The 17,828-nt window shown below is 43.5% G+C and overlaps 1 protein-coding gene across 11 annotated transcripts in view; it reads right to left on the reverse strand.

Moving 5' to 3' along the window:
• The window catches only part of RBFOX1 (RNA binding fox-1 homolog 1), a 1,459,388-nt gene that overhangs the window by 1,262,775 nt on the left and 178,785 nt on the right, over positions 1-17,828 (reverse strand). The gene's annotated exons all lie outside the window — the stretch shown is intronic.

Genomic DNA, 17,828 nt, shown 5'->3' on the forward strand with positions numbered 1-17,828 from the left:
AATTTAGTTTTGTCTCTAGAAGGCATGCAGGAGCGTGATTTATCAGTCAGTTACGTTACTGGGCGTTTGATTGAAGAATGGCAGAAGCGGCAAGAAAGGTCGTTGGCTGCAGAGGCTTCTACAGGCGGGCGGTTTGGAAGGAGTTCTCATGCCGTACCAGAGGTGACGCAAAAGCAGCGTACCGGTGAGGAGTCAGCGTTTGCTGTTAGGCGTTGTTTCCGATGTGGGTCTTCAGCGCATCTAAAACGACAATGTCCGGAGTTGGTCAAGTCTCAGTTGCTGGTGCAGGAGCAGAGACGAGATCAGCAGCAGCAGCAGCGAAAAAAGAAATTCTTCAAACGAAAACAGTCGGCTCAGCTGGTGACCGGCGAGGTCAAGATTGCTGATGAGAAACAAGCGGTCTGGGTGGTCGATTCGGGAGCATCTCACCACATCGTGAATTCAGATGAATTGTTTGTTTCCAAGAACTCAGCACAGCGCAGCCAGGTGGCTCTAGCAGACGGAAGTACTTCCGAAGTGATTTCGGGGGGTGCAGTTTTTGTTCCTTGTCTTCGTGAATGCCTGCAAAATGTACTTTGTGTGCCTTCATTAAGGAGCAATCTGATGTCTGTAGATTGTTTGCTAAAAGCTGGGTTTAAAGTGCATTTTGAAGGAGACAGTTGCATTATTAAGAAGGCTGGTGAGATTTTAGGCACTGCTAAGTCAGAGGGAGGCTTGTTTTGGCTTAAAGCAGGATCTCAAGTTGCAGCAGTAGTCAGTAAATCTCAGCCTGCAGTGAATAACAAAGCTATACATGACAACTGTGTGCACTTATTGCATAGGAAAATGGGGCATGCTTGCTGGAAAAGTGTACTAAAAATGTCTGAATTGGCTGATGGGGGTAATTTAAAGAGTTGTAACAAGTACCTTGATTGTAATGTGTGTAAAAAGGTTAAAACCCACAGAGTCTCTTACCCCAGAAGCGACAGAGTTAGTGAGGCACCGCTACAGCTGGTTCACATGGACGTAATTGGTCCATTTGCTGTAAGTAGGGGTGGATCGCGCTTTTCACTAACAATTGTGGATGACGCCACACGTTACTCCTGGGTTTTTCCCATGAAGAATAAGGGTGACGTGTTCACTAAGTTTAAAGGCTGGGTGGCATCTGTGGAAAGATTTCTGTCCATTAAACTCAAAAGGATTCAGACGGACAGAGGTGGCGAATTTATGTCAAATGCTTTTAAAGATTGGTTACAAAAGCGTGGCATTGGACATAGAAAAACGAACGTTTTTTCCCCAGAGGAGAATGGCGTTGCAGAACGAAAAAACAGATCTTTACAAGATATGATGTTTGCCATGCTTGATGATGCTGATTTGCCCATGTCTTATTGGGGGGAGAGCATGCTCACCGCGTGTTATCTCCAAAATAGGCTCTTTCATCAAACAATAGGTACAACCCCGTACTTTAAATTGTTTCAGAAAAAACCCAAAATTGACCATTTGCATGTGTTTGGATCAAAAGCCTGGGTATTAATTCCAAAACAAATGAGGAAGAAGGGAGATCCTAAGATCAAACAGTTAGTGTTTGTGGGTTACCAGGAGCTGGGAAAAGGTTTCCGTTTTGCTGAAGGGACAAATGGCATTGTGATCTCCAGGAATGCCAGTTTTTGTGAACATAGTGGCTGGGAGAGACTACATGCCAATACTGAGGTTTGGTTTGAACCTTCCCAGGAGCTTCATGACTCTGAAGGTAGACACAGGGAGTCAGAGTCTGAGGGGGAGGAAAGTTCAGATAAGAGCTCTCAAGAAAGTGGAGTTAGCCAAAGACCAGTTGCTAAGCAACAAAAGAGAGGTCGTAGTTCTGAGGAGGAAAGTGGGTCAGAAGAAAAATTTTCTCCCAGAAGATCTAAAAGACAAAACAAAGGAGTGCCTCCGGTGCGTTTTTCTCCAGATACTGCAAATGTGTTTAGTGTGATTGCAGAGCCCAAGAGTTTTCAGGAGGTGTTAAAGTTACCAAAAGAGGAGGCAGAGCTCTGGAAACAGGCAATGGAGGAAGAGATGTCCTCTCTGAATGAGCACAAGGTTTTTACACCAGTAGCAGCGCCTGAGGGGGCAAAGATTGTAGGCTGCAGGTGGGTGTACAAACTTAAACCTCTGGTGACAGGAGAGTACAAGTACAAAGCTCGTTTAGTGGCTCAAGGATATTCTCAGAGGCCTGGAAAAGATTATGACGAGACTTTTTCCCCTACTGCTAAGGGGGACAGTGTAAGGCTGATTTTAACACTTGGAGCAAAGAGAAAACTCCTGTTAAACCATTTTGATATCCAGACTGCATATTTACATGCATCAATATCAGAAGACCTGTATCTAGCCGAACCGCCTGGTTATGAGACAGGTTCCAATAGAGTGTTGAAATTAAACAAAGCTCTATATGGTCTCAAACAGGCTGCAAGATCTTGGAACAAATGTTTCCATGAGGCCTTAGTGTCATTTGGTTTCAAGCAGAGTACAGCTGACAATTGTGTTTATGTACGTGGTACAGGCAGTGATCAAGAGTTTTGTCTGATTTATGTAGATGATGTTTTGTACGCCTGCAAAACAGATAAACAAACTAAAAGGTTTGCCAAGCAATTGTCCAGTAAGTTCAAAGTGAAAGACTTAGGCCCGGTTAGGACATATCTAGGGTTGGAAGTGTGCTGGGCCCAAGATGGCAGCTGCTTAATTAGTCAGCAGAACAAAGTTAAACAACTACTGACTACATACAGGATGCAGGATTGCAAAGGGGCAGTGGTGTCTATGGATCCAGGTTTCATAAAAACACTTCATATAGATGAGAGTCCTGAATTTGAACATCCTGATGTATATCATTCTGTAATTGGAAGTTTATTGTATCTAGCACAGTGGTCCAGACCTGATATTAGCTATGCAGTAGGCATATTAAGTAGATTGGTCTCAAAACCTACACTAAATGCCTGGAAAGGGGTAAAACAAGTTCTGAGGTATCTCAAACAGACAATTGGCTATATGTTACAATTAAATTCTTCAGAGGATGAAATGTTGAGTTGCTACTGTGATAGTGACTGGGGAAATTTGCCGGATAGAAAATCTGTCACAGGACTAGTCATAATGGTCGGTGGAGCTTTAATCAGCTGGCGGTCACGCAAGCAAGACGTTGTAAGTGTGTCATCAACGGAATCAGAGTACGCCGCATTGAGTGAATTGTGCAACGAGGTGATTTATTTCAAGCATTTGTTAGCAGATTTAAATGTAAATTGTGGAGAACCAGTACAAGTTTACATTGATAATCAAGCTTGTATAACCTTAAGTAAAACAGAGGGTTTCAAATTGCGTTCCAAACATATCTCTGTAAAATACCAAAATGTACGTTGCTGTGTACAAGACAATATAATCACCTGTACTTATGTATCAAGTGAAGAAAATGTAGCAGATGTGTTAACTAAACCATTGGCAAAGGTAAAGAACAAGCAAATGTGCAAGGGTTTAGGTTTGCTGGAAAAATAATCTCCTACATAGGTGTATTTGATGTTAATTGTTCAGCAGAATCTGTGAGGGGGTGTTCAGTTTCTGTTAATTGGTTCTCGTGGGAAACTTGCAGATTCTAGCTTCTCACAATTAACTCAAGGTGGTGTCAATTTACTCTTGGCAGAAAGCCCAGGTCTGCTTGACCTAGAAACTACTCACTCTGATTGGTTAACGACCAGCACTCTGCTCTGTTATCAAGGGATTGCTAGCTCAGTTTGAAGTGAGGTGTTGTTAGGAGTAGAAGTGCTGTGTATGGTTTTGAGAGAGAGAAAGAGAGGGTTTATTTTGCTTTGTTTTGTATGCAGAAACTCTGCTGGTTTTATTTTCTCCTTTTAATAAATCCTGTAAATAGTTCTTCTGAGTCTAGCTGACTTGTCATTACTGCCGCAACTAGCTTCTTCGCTGTGCAGGAAAACTCTGCTACGTTTGGGCTAAAGCCAATAGGGCTATGCCTGACACTCCAAAGTTCCATGAGAACTTTGGTGGCAACCCTAGGGTTGACTGAATGGATAATCTTTTTTCCAAGAAGGCCCCAGGAAGACATTTTGGCATTTGAGGCAGAAGATCAGAGTGGCATCCTTCGTGCTGTTTTTTAGAATATATATATAACTAGCCTGGTGGGGGCGCGGGTGGCACTGTGGGTAAAAGCCTCAGTGCCTAGGGCTTGCTGATCGAAAGGTCGGCGGTTCGAATCCCCACGGCAGGGTGCGCTCCCGCTGCTCGATCCCAGCGCCTGCCAACCTAGCAGTTTGAAAGCACCCCTGGGTGCAAGTAGATAAATAGGGACCGCTTACTGGCGGGAAAGTAAACGGCGTTTCCATGTGCTGCACTGGCTCGCCAGATGCAGCGATGTCACGCTGGCCACGTGACCCGGAAGTGTCTCCGGACAGCGCTGGCCCCCGGCCTCTTGAGTGAGATGGGCGCACAACCCCAGAGTCTGTCAAGACTGGCCCGTACGGGCAGGGGTACCTTTACCTTTATATAACTTGCCTAATTTTAGAATATATATATAACTAGCCTAACTAGCCTAAGTTTTTTAGAATATATATATAACTAGCCTAATTTTCTGCCTAGCAAAATTTTCTGCCACTGCTCTCATCTGATATAACAGTAGGTCTGGCTCTCTGATTCTTCCAGGCCTTATTAATAAGCCAGCTCAGTTACCCCACCCAGGTCTAATCACAAACCATCACTCCCACCTTTTAAACAGAAAGAAATCAGCTTCCCCTTGCAATCATTACGCTTGGGCCATCAGGAAATGGCTTCAATGAATGGGATGTCAAAACCATGTAACTCACTTTAGCTCTTATTGTAGCTGATGGCTTTAAGGAAGCCGTAATGTCATTGCAAAGCTGAACCGTACCTTGCAATAAACACTTGATGCATGATGGATTCTGAAGCTAGCGGTTTACGAGGATGGGCCAGAGAAGATGGGGCACACTTAATGGGCGCTTGATAACATAATAGAAAGGAAGGTGGCACATCAAGTTTCTGAATCTCTCGTGGAGAAGGAAACTGACCTTAATGGTGGTTAAAAACTGGCAAGTCTGAGCTGTGATGTTGTTTCCTAATTGGGTTTAATGCTTTACCTCCAACGCCCCCACACCTCTTTCCAACACCAAGTTATGAGATCCATCTATTTTAGCTTTCTGATATACAGTAGCTACCGGCTAAACCACACGTCTGGAGCTTACCAGTCATGGAAACAAAATGCCACGGAGGTCTTACGATACATTTATTAACCGTTTAGTGTTTCATCTGCAGGAGCAATATAAACACAGCTAGTACAAAATGCCATGGGATTCACTTATGACAGTGGCTGAAGCATTATTGCATCTAAGACTTCAAAACCGATTTTTATTTTCACCCAGGGGAAATCAGATCAAAATGTAATGTTTCCTCTTTCTCTCGAAAGCTAACAAAAAGCGACATGAGCCAAATCACATCTCTGATCATATGAACAGAGGCCGCTCTACAGAATAATTTTAGCTGTTCAGAGTGTTCTTCCTACATTGCCCTAAGAAATATGGGGTGGGAGAGAAATCTGTTTGGTGTGAATTTTAATGGGAACCTCCCAAATCTGCACTCCCTAAAATAGGTACACACAGAAGCTGGAAATGAAACAAAAGCCAACATTTATTTATTTAAGTATTTGTATACTGCAGTTTCATTTTTACAAAAAAGCAATTATAATGCAATAAAAACCACCAAAAAAAAAAAAAAACCCAACAGAAGCACCATCTGACCATTATGGGAAATGTTTTCTCAATTGTCTGTGTAAACCTGGCAGCAAAGGAAAAAATTTCCAGCAGATGCCTGAAGGCTAGTATAGCATGTGCCTGCTGAATCTCTAATGGAAGAATGTTTAGTAGGTGTGGGGCAATGATATGAAAGGCCTGGTTCCATGTTGATGTCAGCTGATCCTCACCAACTCAAAGGATGAGCACAGTGATGCTGCAACACGTGATCACAGTGATCAAGCTGAGATGTAAGGGTTCGGGTGGTCCCCAAGGAAATTGGGGGGGGGGGTCCTGAAAAGGGCAGCCCAAATAATTGAGTGATGGGAAGCAACTCCCCTTTGGAGAAACGTTGCAACATTTGGGGCTTTTTAGTTTAAAGAAAAAGAGAGCAAAGTCATCTAAATATTGTCCCGAGAGAGAAGTTTTGATAACACTTCACTGAGGAAACTGAACAAAAACAGTGTATAATTGAGGAGAAACAGGAGCAGAGGAGCTTGGTGTTTCTAAATTTATGCTTGTATATTGCAGAGACATTCAACCAGACATACAGAGGAACAACAGAATCAATCAGGGCATGTGCTGCCTCAGCAAACCATTTCACTCTTCTAAGTAACACCTCCCCAACCTCTTGGTTAGCAGACTTACTGATAACAGAATTAACCCTTAAGTTACAAACTAAATAATCCTTGCTGTTGCAAAGATATCCCACCCTGATGGCCACCAACCTGGACAGCTTTAAAACAAATTTTGACACATTATTGGAGGATAAGGCTATCAATGGCTGCTAGTCATGATGCCTGAATATAACCTTCTGGGGAATGAGCACTAGTATGCATAGCTTCTATTTCTGGGGCTACCCATAGGTACCTAGATAGCAAAGCAATCTGCTCTGTTGCAATGCAAGATGGTTAAAAACAAGGAAGTCATTGTAATAATAATAATAATTTATTATTTATACCCCGCCCATCTGGCTGGGTTTCCCCAGCCACTCTGGGCAGCTTCCAACAAAACACTAAAATACAATAATCTATTAAACATTAAAAACTTCCCTAAACAGGACTGCCTTTAGATGTCTTCTAAAGGTTTGGTAGTTATTTTTCTCTTTGACATCTGGTGGGAGGGCGTTCCACAGGGCGGGCACCACTACCGAGAAGGCCCTCTGCCTGGTTCCCTGTAACTTGGCTTCTTGCATCGAGGGAACCACCAGAAGGCCCTCGGCGCTGGACCTCAGTGTCCGGGCAGAATTATGGGGGTGGAGATGCTCCTTCAGGTATACTGGACCGAGGCCGTTTAGGGCTTTAAAGGTCAGCACCAACACTTATGTATGAACTCAACACAACTATAGTAAATGCAGAGGAGGAGTTGAAACCTCACTCTTGGAGTACAGGATTGAACAATGGGAATAATTGGTGACAAATGAAAAAAAATTGCATTAGTGCAATAAATGCCTTTCTGGCAGAGGCATCTACTAGACAATGAGATAATCTCCTAAGGGAAATTACCTGAGCCACATCTCTTTACTTCCATTTAATGGTATCTACAGTAGGATTTTTTTTTCAGAGTTTCTGTTTTTGATTCTTGCTCAAAAATGTATGCACCTTTCTAAAATACATAGATATGCGCTGAACAACTTATTCTGCCATGTTGCAGTCTTGCTGGTGCTCAATCATAGGTCTGTTCTATCCCATTATATGCATTTTGCACTCACATTTTATGTAAAATACACACCCTTTACATAAAATGTACAGTTTTCATCAATGCTCTTCAATACATTCTCCAGTAAAAGGCACATTTGGAATGCATCCGAAAAGAAATCACCTAAAAAGAGGAGAGTGGGGGAAACATAGTTGACATTACAGGCTCAGAAGGATTGGCACTTACTTTAATAAGGTTATAAGCCGACCCGATGGTGGTGGTGGCATTTTAAATAATAATGATTATAATGATTATTATTATTAAACAGGCAAATATCATCTGGACAGCATTCATGTGATAAGAGATGGGCAAAATTTCATTGAGCCATTCAAACTAACACTTCAGTAACCCCTACAACAAGTTCATCAGGGTGACATGAAATTACCAAAGTCTGTTTTGTTTTGTTTTTTCTTTTACTATGACTAAGATTTATCTTCCCACAGCTTTCTGGAATACATTCTTCCATGGGCATTTGTGAAAGCTGGCCAGCCCAGCAAAGGGGGAGGGCTTGCTTTGCAGTGCCTCAGAGCTGGATATTTTATTTTTATTTTTTAGTTACAACGTGGATGGCTAACAGTCAGCCAAGTAGTCAGAAGGTGCCTGCCAGCCCCCACAGTTTTATCTACAAATCAGGAGATTAAAAAGATGTCTCTGCATCTAACTTAAGAGATTTTCCCTAAAGGGAAGACATAGGGGTCCTTCATTTTCAATCTTAGAACTAAGCACCACAGTGCTGAGATTGGAAATACGACCCCTGCCTGCTCTTCAAGAATAAAAAGGCAGCATTTTACCCACTCACACTCCAGCACTGAGGTGATTGTGGAAGTTCAGTCTTTTTGTCCTGTTCTGGGCATATGCTGGAAGTGTTGAGGCTGGGGAAAGGTTGCAGCACCATGGATAGCTCCAGTTGAGCCACCTGCTCCAGCAAAAGCTGGGAGCTCCTGTCTCACAGCTTCAGGCTCAAAAGGTCTCTCTATGTTCAGCATTCAGCTCTGACTCAGTTCCCAATCTGGTGTCCCAGCAGCCCCAGACTCCATGTCATGACAATGCTAGATTCAGGGGTCATGACATTTTTACTCTTAATGAGCGGGCAGAGGGCTTATCTCCAATCTCAGCTAGGTGGTACTTAGTGTTGAGCGTGAAGATAAAAAAAAAATCCCTCTGACTCGTTTTTAGAAATCCACTCTAAAGGGCAGTCTAAGCACAACAGTGCTGAGATTAAAGGTAAATAATGAGATTTTGCTTTTGCTTTTGCTTTCTCTTTGCAGAAGCCTTAGGCTGGCATCCGTCTTGGCAGAAGGCCTTCAGTGCATGAAAATTGTTCAGTCTTGGGTCCCCTCCGCACTATACATTTAAAGCAGTATCATACCACTTTAAACAATGCAATTAAGTGAAGGTATTACTTTATCTCATTCTTCCCCCTCTCTTTTCACTTGAAATAGCACTAAGCACTAAACTATTTTAAGCACAATTTTTGCTATTGTTTCCCAATGACTACAAGCAGTGTGAGGCTGACATGAGGAACAATTAGAAAATTACTAAGTTCCTGGGAGACAACCATCCCTTTGAAATGTACACAATACCATTTACTTCCACCTATGAGACTCCCACGTTGCTCGCAACACTCTTCCTCAGAAATAATGCTGTTGCAATGCAAATATTGAGCATATGATTTAAAAAATAATAATAAAAAAATCAGCTACCACCAATATGGCTATTTAAGTCTTCAATAAACAACATTCTGGCTAGATAAAACAGAACTCAGTGGGTGGGGGTGGAATATACTCTTAAATTAGTTGCTTAAAACCAGTTGTACATGACAAGCAGTGCTTTCCCCCCCCCTAGAAAAACAGGTGTCAGTGTTCCCCATGAAGTTGTTACAGTAAGTGCCACACCTTTTTACATAAAAAAGAGGTCTGGTACTTCATACCCTTAAGTACCCCCTGAAGAAAGCACTTACAACAAGGAGGAATAGGGGTGGCTAACATGGTGCCCTCCAGATATTGTTGGACTAAAACTTCCATCATCCATGACATTGTGGCTGATGGGAGTTGTAGTCCAAGTGCATCTTTAGGGCATGACAACAGAACCTAGAAAACCCCTGTTGGATCAGATCAAGGGGACATTTGGTTCAACATCATGCTCTTCATAGTGACCAACCAGGTCCCTGTGGGAAGCGCACAAGGACACAAGGATGTTAGCCCTCACCTGCTGTTGCCTCTGAAGATTACTTCTTCCCGGGATCAATGTAAGAACAAACAAACGTAACAACAGCCTTGCTGGCCAAAGCTCCAGCATCTAGTCTAGCATCCTGCTCTCGTGGTAGCCAATAGATACCTAAAGGAAACCTGCAAGCAGGACCCATGTGCCATTTCTGTTTGCATTGGTGACAGTGGTGGTAGGAAGAATGTAGCCGTTGTGACTAATAGACACTGATGGCCTTATCTTCATAAACTCTGGAATTCGCTCCCTCGGGAGGTGATTGCCACCAGCTTGGGTGGCTTTAAAAGAGGACTGGACAAATTCATGGAGGAGAAGGCTATTGCGGGCTCCATGGTTGAAGGCAGTCTGCTTCTGAACACTAGTTGCTGGAAACCACGAGTGGGAAGAGTGCTTTTGTCTTTGAACCCTGCTTGCGGATTTCCTGCAGGCATCTACTTGGCCACTGGGAGAACAGAATGCTGGCTTAGATGGGCCATTGGCCTGAACCAGGGGGGCCTTCTTAGGTTCTTATTTTGCTGCCAGACATCCCCAGTTGAAATGGCTCAGCCATTTCTTTTTAATTCGTGGATAACTTGGTAAGTGTACTGGGGAGGGAGGCAGCACAGCAGCAAAGACACTGCTTTTAATGCATGCAAATTTGCAATGCACAGTACATTTAAGAATCCTTCATCTGAGTAAGTTGTAAAGAAGCTGGCAGGAGGAATAATTAATTCACATTAATAGCTCTCAGTTTGAGTCCTGTACTGCCTGAGTTGAGTCGAGGTGGGGGGAAGAGAAGCCTGAAGTGCTAGAAATAATGGTTTGTACCACAGCAACTATTTGCATTCTTTGCCTCTTCTTTAGGAAGAAAAAAAACCCAAACCCTGTAAGTGCATAATTACATACCAAATACTTAGTGCGTTTAACAGTGCATGAGATGTGCCAGTAGCAATCCCTAGTCAGAAAGCAATTTGGGGAAAGACTGTAAAAATAAAATAAAATAAGCCACAACCCAATATATGTTTCTTTTACGATTCCAAAATAGAATCCTGCAGAGTCTTCATTAGCCAATACAAGGCACTCTCGTAAAAGTGCATAGAAATAGCTGTGCAATTCTTTTCTTTTCTTTTTTTTTAAAAAACCTGCATTGTGCACAGTGTACATGAAAAGTAATGAAACATTGGTGGTTTAATATTATGCTTCTGCTGGTATCTGTGGCAGCAAGGAAGGCTGACTCTTGTTTTTCAGACTTTGGCAGACACACGTGCTGTGACAACTTCATATATATTTTTGCATCAAAAATAATAACATTTGTATTCTGCACATAATACAACACAACCATGCCATGGGGTGCGCTAAAGATTATGTTTCTACTGATGCCCATGGCAGCAAGGAGGGCTGACTTTTGCTTTTGGGATTTGGCACACACATATACACGCATGCTGTGCCAACTTCAGATTTTTTGAATGTGTATCCCAAGCAAGTTGCCCTTATTTTAAATGCAAAATGCAAGTAAGAGGTGACATGATAGAAGTGTATAAAATTATTCAAGGCATGGAAAACGAAAGTCCTTCACACAGTGCGTTGTTAAACTATGGAACTCACTCCCACAGGAGGCAGTGATGGCCACCAACTTGGATGGATTTAAAAGATGATTAGATAAGTTCATGGAAGAGAAGGCTATCAATGGCTATTTAACCCTTTCTCCACTTCACAAGGCAGCATACCTGTTGGGGCTCACAACTGGGGAAAGAGCTGCTGCGCCCAGGTCCTGCTCTCATGTTTCCATTGGAGCACCTGGTTGGCCACTGTGAAAACAGGATGGTGGACTAGATAGACCATTGGCCTGATTCAGCAGGCTCTTCTTGTGTTCTCTGGAGGGTCAAAGGTTCTGCACACCTGCTGTACTAGATTTTCCTCCGGTCTGATTCAGCTAAGCTCTTCTTCTTTTCTTATGACCTTTTCTTACGAACTGGGCTCTTCTTCTTTTCTTGTGACTTAATATTCTTGTTATTACCTCCTCCCCCGCCCCTCACTCGCTGAATGTCCATCTCCTTCTGACGGGCTATAGTTATTCACAAAAAGTTCAAGAGGACAAAAAACCAAATTCATTAAAAATAGAACCCCAAGGGGAAAGTGGTAAAATCCTTCTGGGTAGAGAGGTGGCAGATCAATCATGTTTCCTAATCTTTCCTTAAATCCCAGGTCATCTCCTCCCCTGCACCCATTAGAGTTTTTCATCGCCTTTCCTGTCACTGATCATCTTCCTACTCAGAACCCTTCCCACTTGATGTGACCTTTCTCAGAAGTGAAGGTGGAATTCTCATACATCATCAACACATTCTTATTGAAGAAAAGGATCTAATTACCTGTTCAGTATCAACATGCAATTCCACATCCTCCTTGCACTGATATATGAGAGGATAGCTACCTCCCTCCCTCCCTACAGATCTATTTATCTATTGAAGTTGATGGAGAGGCCATAGGTACTGCAGAAAATGGTGGCTAGGCTGCTAGTGGGGACCAACTTTTGTCACCATATTGTACCTTGACTTCAGGAGCTGCGCCAGCTGCCAATTTGCTACTGAGGCAAGCTCAAGGTGTTGGTACTAACATATAAGGCCCTCTAAAATATCCAGTAGGTAATTGCAATCTGCAGGGAAGTCTCTGCTTAAAGTCCCAAAAATATCAGAAGCCTACTCTGTGTGGCTGCCTCTGTTCTGGGAAACAGCATCCCTGTTGAGAGACACAACAAAGGCCCACTTTATGTACTTTCTGGAAACAATTGAAGACATTTTAGTTCCTATAAGTTTTTCCAGCTGGGTGAAGAGGTCTTTGCCTTAGGTGTTTGTTCTGTTATTTAACAATACTTTTCGTTGGTTTTATGTAAATTGCCTTCAGACTCATCCAGAAGCTGACACATAAAGTAAATAAATAAATGTGTAGTCAAGCAACATCTGGGGGGCTAGAACTTCCACATCTCTGGATCAGCTGTGCCTCAACCTGATCTAGCAAGGCAACGCTTACAGTATGACCTTATGCCACATTCCATACAAGTAGCTGTACAAGTAGCTAGAACAAATGAGTGAAGGAATGTGGAGAGAAGGATGTAGATACACAGGAAGTGACCATGCATCAAGCCAAGCCGTTAGTCCTTCTAGCTCAATATTGTCTACTTTAGGGTAGAACAACATGCAGCCCTTCAGATATTGCTGAACTGTAATTCCTACCATTCCCAACCATTTACTTTGCTGCGTGGGACTGATGGGAGTTGGAGTGCAACAAAATATTGAGGGCAAAAGGCTCACCACTCCTACTCTCCAGTGAATGGCAGCTCTTCTCCAGGATTCCAGGCAGGAGTCTTTTCCAGCCCTACATGGACATCTTGGGAATTACGTCTGGGATCTTCTGCATGCAAAGTCCAACCACTAAGCTACGGCCCAAGTGCCCCCCACCAAATCAGAAACTCCAAGACCATGATAATCAGAGCCGGTGATCTGGAGGATTTGAAGCAAAGCAGACAGAGGAACCTGTGAGATAGGTGAGCTGGTGTGTAGTTAAAACAGTGACATAGCATGGGTTGCCAGTGCCCAGGGAAAGGAAAATATGGCACACCCTAAGACATGTATTGTGCCCCCTAATCAGAGCCTCCATACAGCACTGCTGCTGCTACCAGACAAAGATGCAGAGCAGTGGCAGGACATTTGCACATGCCTCCTCAGATTGGGGTGATGCCCAATCTGCCCACCTCCTCTGCCGGCGGATGCACAGCCAAGGGATGCAAGGGCTCATCCTCTCCCAGCTCCTGCTCAGGTTGCTGCTCGGGGGAGGCAGGCAAGAGGGACAGGGTCTCCAGCTGGGGCAGCAGCTGCAGAAGCATGCCCCTAATTTTTTGCACCTAGGGCTATCAGCCTGGTAGTTCCCCGCCCCCATGCTATGCCTCTGAGTAATGAGTAGGAATATAATAGCAGGGAGGCAAGACTTTGAGAGCACATCCCTCACCTGGAAGGGAAGTTGTGCACACAGAGGATTCCAGACTAGAACGTGAGGCTTTCTAGGTTCCACTGGGATCCCTTTGGCCCCCCTCTGTATGCTGACCTCTGCTACTGTAACAATTCTGCAGTGCCATCTTCTGGCTCAGACTACAACTACAACAACAGCAATATTTTTAAACCACTTTTTAAAATAATAATAAAAAAGGCATTGTAGAGTACAAATCACAAATTAAGAGCAATAAAACCTCTCCAGCTAGCTTTACAGCAGGGAGTGATATCAAGCCCACAGGCCAAATGCAGCCCTCCAGACTTCTCTACCTGACCTTTGGGATTCTCCTCAGCTCACACACTCCTCTCAAACTTCACCCCTCACTCCTCTGCACTATCCTGGTGCATTTTTGTCTGGCTGGGATGCGTCCTTGAACACATCTGACCATGCCTCTTTCTTGCCTGGATGGAGCTCAGAAAGGGGTGTGTGAATGTGTGCAGGCACTAGCCTGCTGTACAAAGGTATTGTTTACATCTGTTGCTCTGCCCTCTTTTGCCTCTGCCCTCTCTCATCACAGTCATGTGCCCCTCAGGTGGTTGACCAGAGGGGAACAAAGCCCTTTTATCTCAAAAAGCTTCCCCATTCATTAGCTAAGTTTTCAAGACAGTTAATGACTTGCTGTGATGGAGCAAGGAGAGATCTGACTTGGCCTTAACATGGCCATATTTCCTTTTCCAACCCCACACTTGGGAGTTAAGTCCCATTGAATTCAATAGGACTTACGTCTAACAAGACTTAGTGTTGTATCCAATGTAGATCTAAGTTAGAGTCACTAAGCTCTAATTCTTGTTCAGCTGGTGAGAAGTTTTGTGCCAGGAAAACTTTGTGAAAGAGAACTCACAAGCAGGTTGCTGGTAGCTTTGTTGCACAACAGACTGCACAGTCTCTCGAGCAGTGAGCTTCTGTTAGTGCAATGAGTGCATTGGATTCCTCTTTTGTGCAACATTAAAACTCAGCCATCCACTATTACCCACACCCTTGCAATAGCAGACAGATAATGTTGGGCGCAGCCCAGTCAGAACTGCACTGCTAATCTAGTTAGCTGTGTTCCAAAGTCATATGCTTTCACCTTTTCCCTTTTATATTGCATTTAAGATATTCAGAGGATATTAATGAAGTATCCCTTTGACATTTTCTTGCAACTAGAAGTACCACTCTCTTGGCCTGAAAACAAATACAGCAACTGGAACATTAGCAACTATTCAATTATCTATAAAAGAGCTGGATGTTTGGCACCAGCTGCAGTCCTGCAGGCTGCAAAATTTTATTTTATTTTAAAAATAAAAAGTCCAAACTGTGTGTATGTGTGGCAGGAGGGGGGAACTGTCATCATGACAGGACACTCTGGAAATCAACACCAATTTCTCTCCTTAAAAGGGAATTTTTTATTTGTTATCTCCACTCTGTGCTTTTCTCCTTAGTCCCCAGACTCCCACTACAAACTCCCTTCATCTCTTAAGTTTACTTCATTGTGTTTGGTGGTGGCGCTAGTGGAGGAAAATGGAATTTATAAAATAAAGTTTTCTGTCAAATGGAAATTTCTTTCAGAACTCCGGCCTTTTTTTTTCCTGGTGCAAATGACAAAGGAAAGCCATGCGGAGCACAAAAGTTGGTGGGAAACTTTTGGAAGGAAGCAGTTAAAAGTGCAGGAAATAACTCTTCAGTTGCCTGCAAAATTATAAAGAAGTATTTTCCTTATTATTACAATATCCCAGGGAAGAAAAACAGGGGGGGGGGACTCCATTGTGATAAGAACCACAGAATAGCAATGATGTCAAATAAGTATGAATTATTGAGAGTGAGGGAGAAATAAGAGTTTGGTCCATCTATCTTGAAGTTTTGTCTCCCCATTATGAAAAGTTTTTCATTTGCTCTGAAGAATTCAGGTACAATTTCATCAGTAAAGGATGCAGACATTATAACCTTTAGAGAAGATTAATAGGCTGTGTACCACAGAGATTGGCCCAGAAGCTTCATTTCCTAGAAAAGACAGTGTCCCTTCTGCTGATAGGGGGGCCAGCTCTAGAGGGCAGTATGATGGCAAATATCCCCAGATTAGTGATGCAAGAAGGCGTTTATTTCTATTCTACCCTGTCTTTGTTACATGCAGTGCTGTTTCAGTTTGGCTGCAGTTTGGCTTCCAGCAACAAGGGCATTATTTGTCTCACTGTCTACTGTGGTGGATTTTAAGGGAATTAATTACCATTACCTTATTCCATACTATGTAAAGGAAGAACAAAGGAACTGTGGAAAATGTCATTACACTCAGAAGTTTTATCTCAGCACAAACAATATGTACAGTCGTACCTTGGTTCTCGAATGGAATCCATTCCGGAAGTCTGTTCGACTCCCAAAACCATTCGAAAACCAAGGCACAGTTCCTGATTGGCTGCAGGAGCTTCCTGCACTCAATCAGAAACCACAGGAAGCCGCATCGGATGCTCGGCTTCCAAAAAAGTTCGCAAACTGGAACACTCACTTCTGAGTTTGTGGCATTCAGGAGCCAAAATGTTTGAGTCACAAGGCTTTTGAGAACTGCTAAGGGGCTGCATCCAATGCTAGCCCTACTCAGAGTAGACAAAATCCTGCATAGACTAAATTGAGGGGGAGTGCAGAGGCCTGTGCACAGAAAGTCAACACACCCAAGACATTTGGAATGAAACTGCAAGAGCTTTATAGTTAATATTATCTGCATTGACTGGCAGAAGCACTTCAGGGTTTCAGGCAGGGAACATTCCCAGTCCTACCTGGAGATGCCAGGAGTTGAACCTGGGATCTCCTGCAAGCCCGAGCTAGGGCTCTACCACTGAGCTACAGCTCTTCGCTTAATATACAAAAGCACTTGCCTTATAGCAAGTTAGACTATTCCCCCGCCTAGCTCATTATTGGCTATACTGCCTGGCAGTGGTTCCCCAGCATTCCAGACAGGGTTCTCTCCTAGCTCTGGCTGGAGATACTGGAGATTGAACCCGCATGCAAAGCATGGTCCCTTCTGTTTCAGGGAGAGGGGGCAAGAAGAGGGAAGAAAACTGAGAGTTGCAGTTACTTGGGAAGCAGGGCCAGCCCACCCATGAGCTGCAGTGAGGCAGTTGCCTCAGGTGGCAGACTGGGAGGGGCAGCAGATCTGGGCCTCGAAGAGCACACTGCTTGCCACCTACTGCATTTGATGCCCGCCTCCTCTTCTGCTGCCCTCCCTGACACTACATCCTCCTCACTAGCCTCCTTTTTTCTCCCCCACCACCTTCAGTGCACTGGGGCTTCCCCAGGTCACCTCCAGTGGTGAAGGAGGTGGCCACCATTTTCAGCTTTGCCTCAAGCGGCAAAACATGCTGAGCTGGGCCTCTTGGCAAGGCAATTGTGGTCACATTGCCTTAAGAAACATATTTAGGCAAGCCATGAAATCAAATGTCCTTCCTGGAAGGGTGAAGCTATGCTTGAACCTAGGAAGATACTCATAAGTGTCTGAGCATTTATCTTGAAGCCTCAAGGGGCATCAGAGCCTAGTTCGGAAGACCCTGATTTTGAATCTCCCTAGCTCTTGTAACACAATGCCATTCATGTCCTTGCTGAGGGAATTAAACTGCTTCCTCATCCCCTTTGAGTATTCAATGTTTGTAAATTAGAAGTCGGAGAATAAGTTTGGAAGGTATTCTCTTGACGTGATGCTGTAAACTTCAGTTACATCCCCTGCTCTGCGTTTAAAAGGTAATGTTCCCTGAGCAATGCAAAGTAATTATAGCTCCCTACTGTCATGGTCTATTGTATTATTATTATTTTTCGTCATGTGCTGTAACTCATCAGCCTCCACCATTCCAGCTGCAAAATGCCAAATTGTACCAGCATCCAGGACGTCTCTTCTGAGCTTGGAAAAGAACATAAAAGCCAGCCTTTAAAAAAGAAAGAAAGACTCATTTTAAATCTCCCTTCACTGTGTAATATAAATCATCACTTTCCAGCCCCTTGTTGAAACTGGATTCCTCTTTACAAAAAGGGCACAGTAATATGTAGTAATCTTTTAACTCACATCCAAAGATTAATAACTCTGTCAATGGTGCTGCAGAGAAGAAGACGCTGAATCCCGGATGATTGGATGAGCAAAATTCTGGTACAGTCTCTGCAGAACAG

The sequence above is a fragment of the Podarcis muralis genome, chromosome 14 (assembly GCF_964188315.1).
Source record: "Podarcis muralis chromosome 14, rPodMur119.hap1.1, whole genome shotgun sequence".
NCBI classification, from domain to species: Eukaryota; Metazoa; Chordata; class Lepidosauria; order Squamata; family Lacertidae; genus Podarcis; species Podarcis muralis.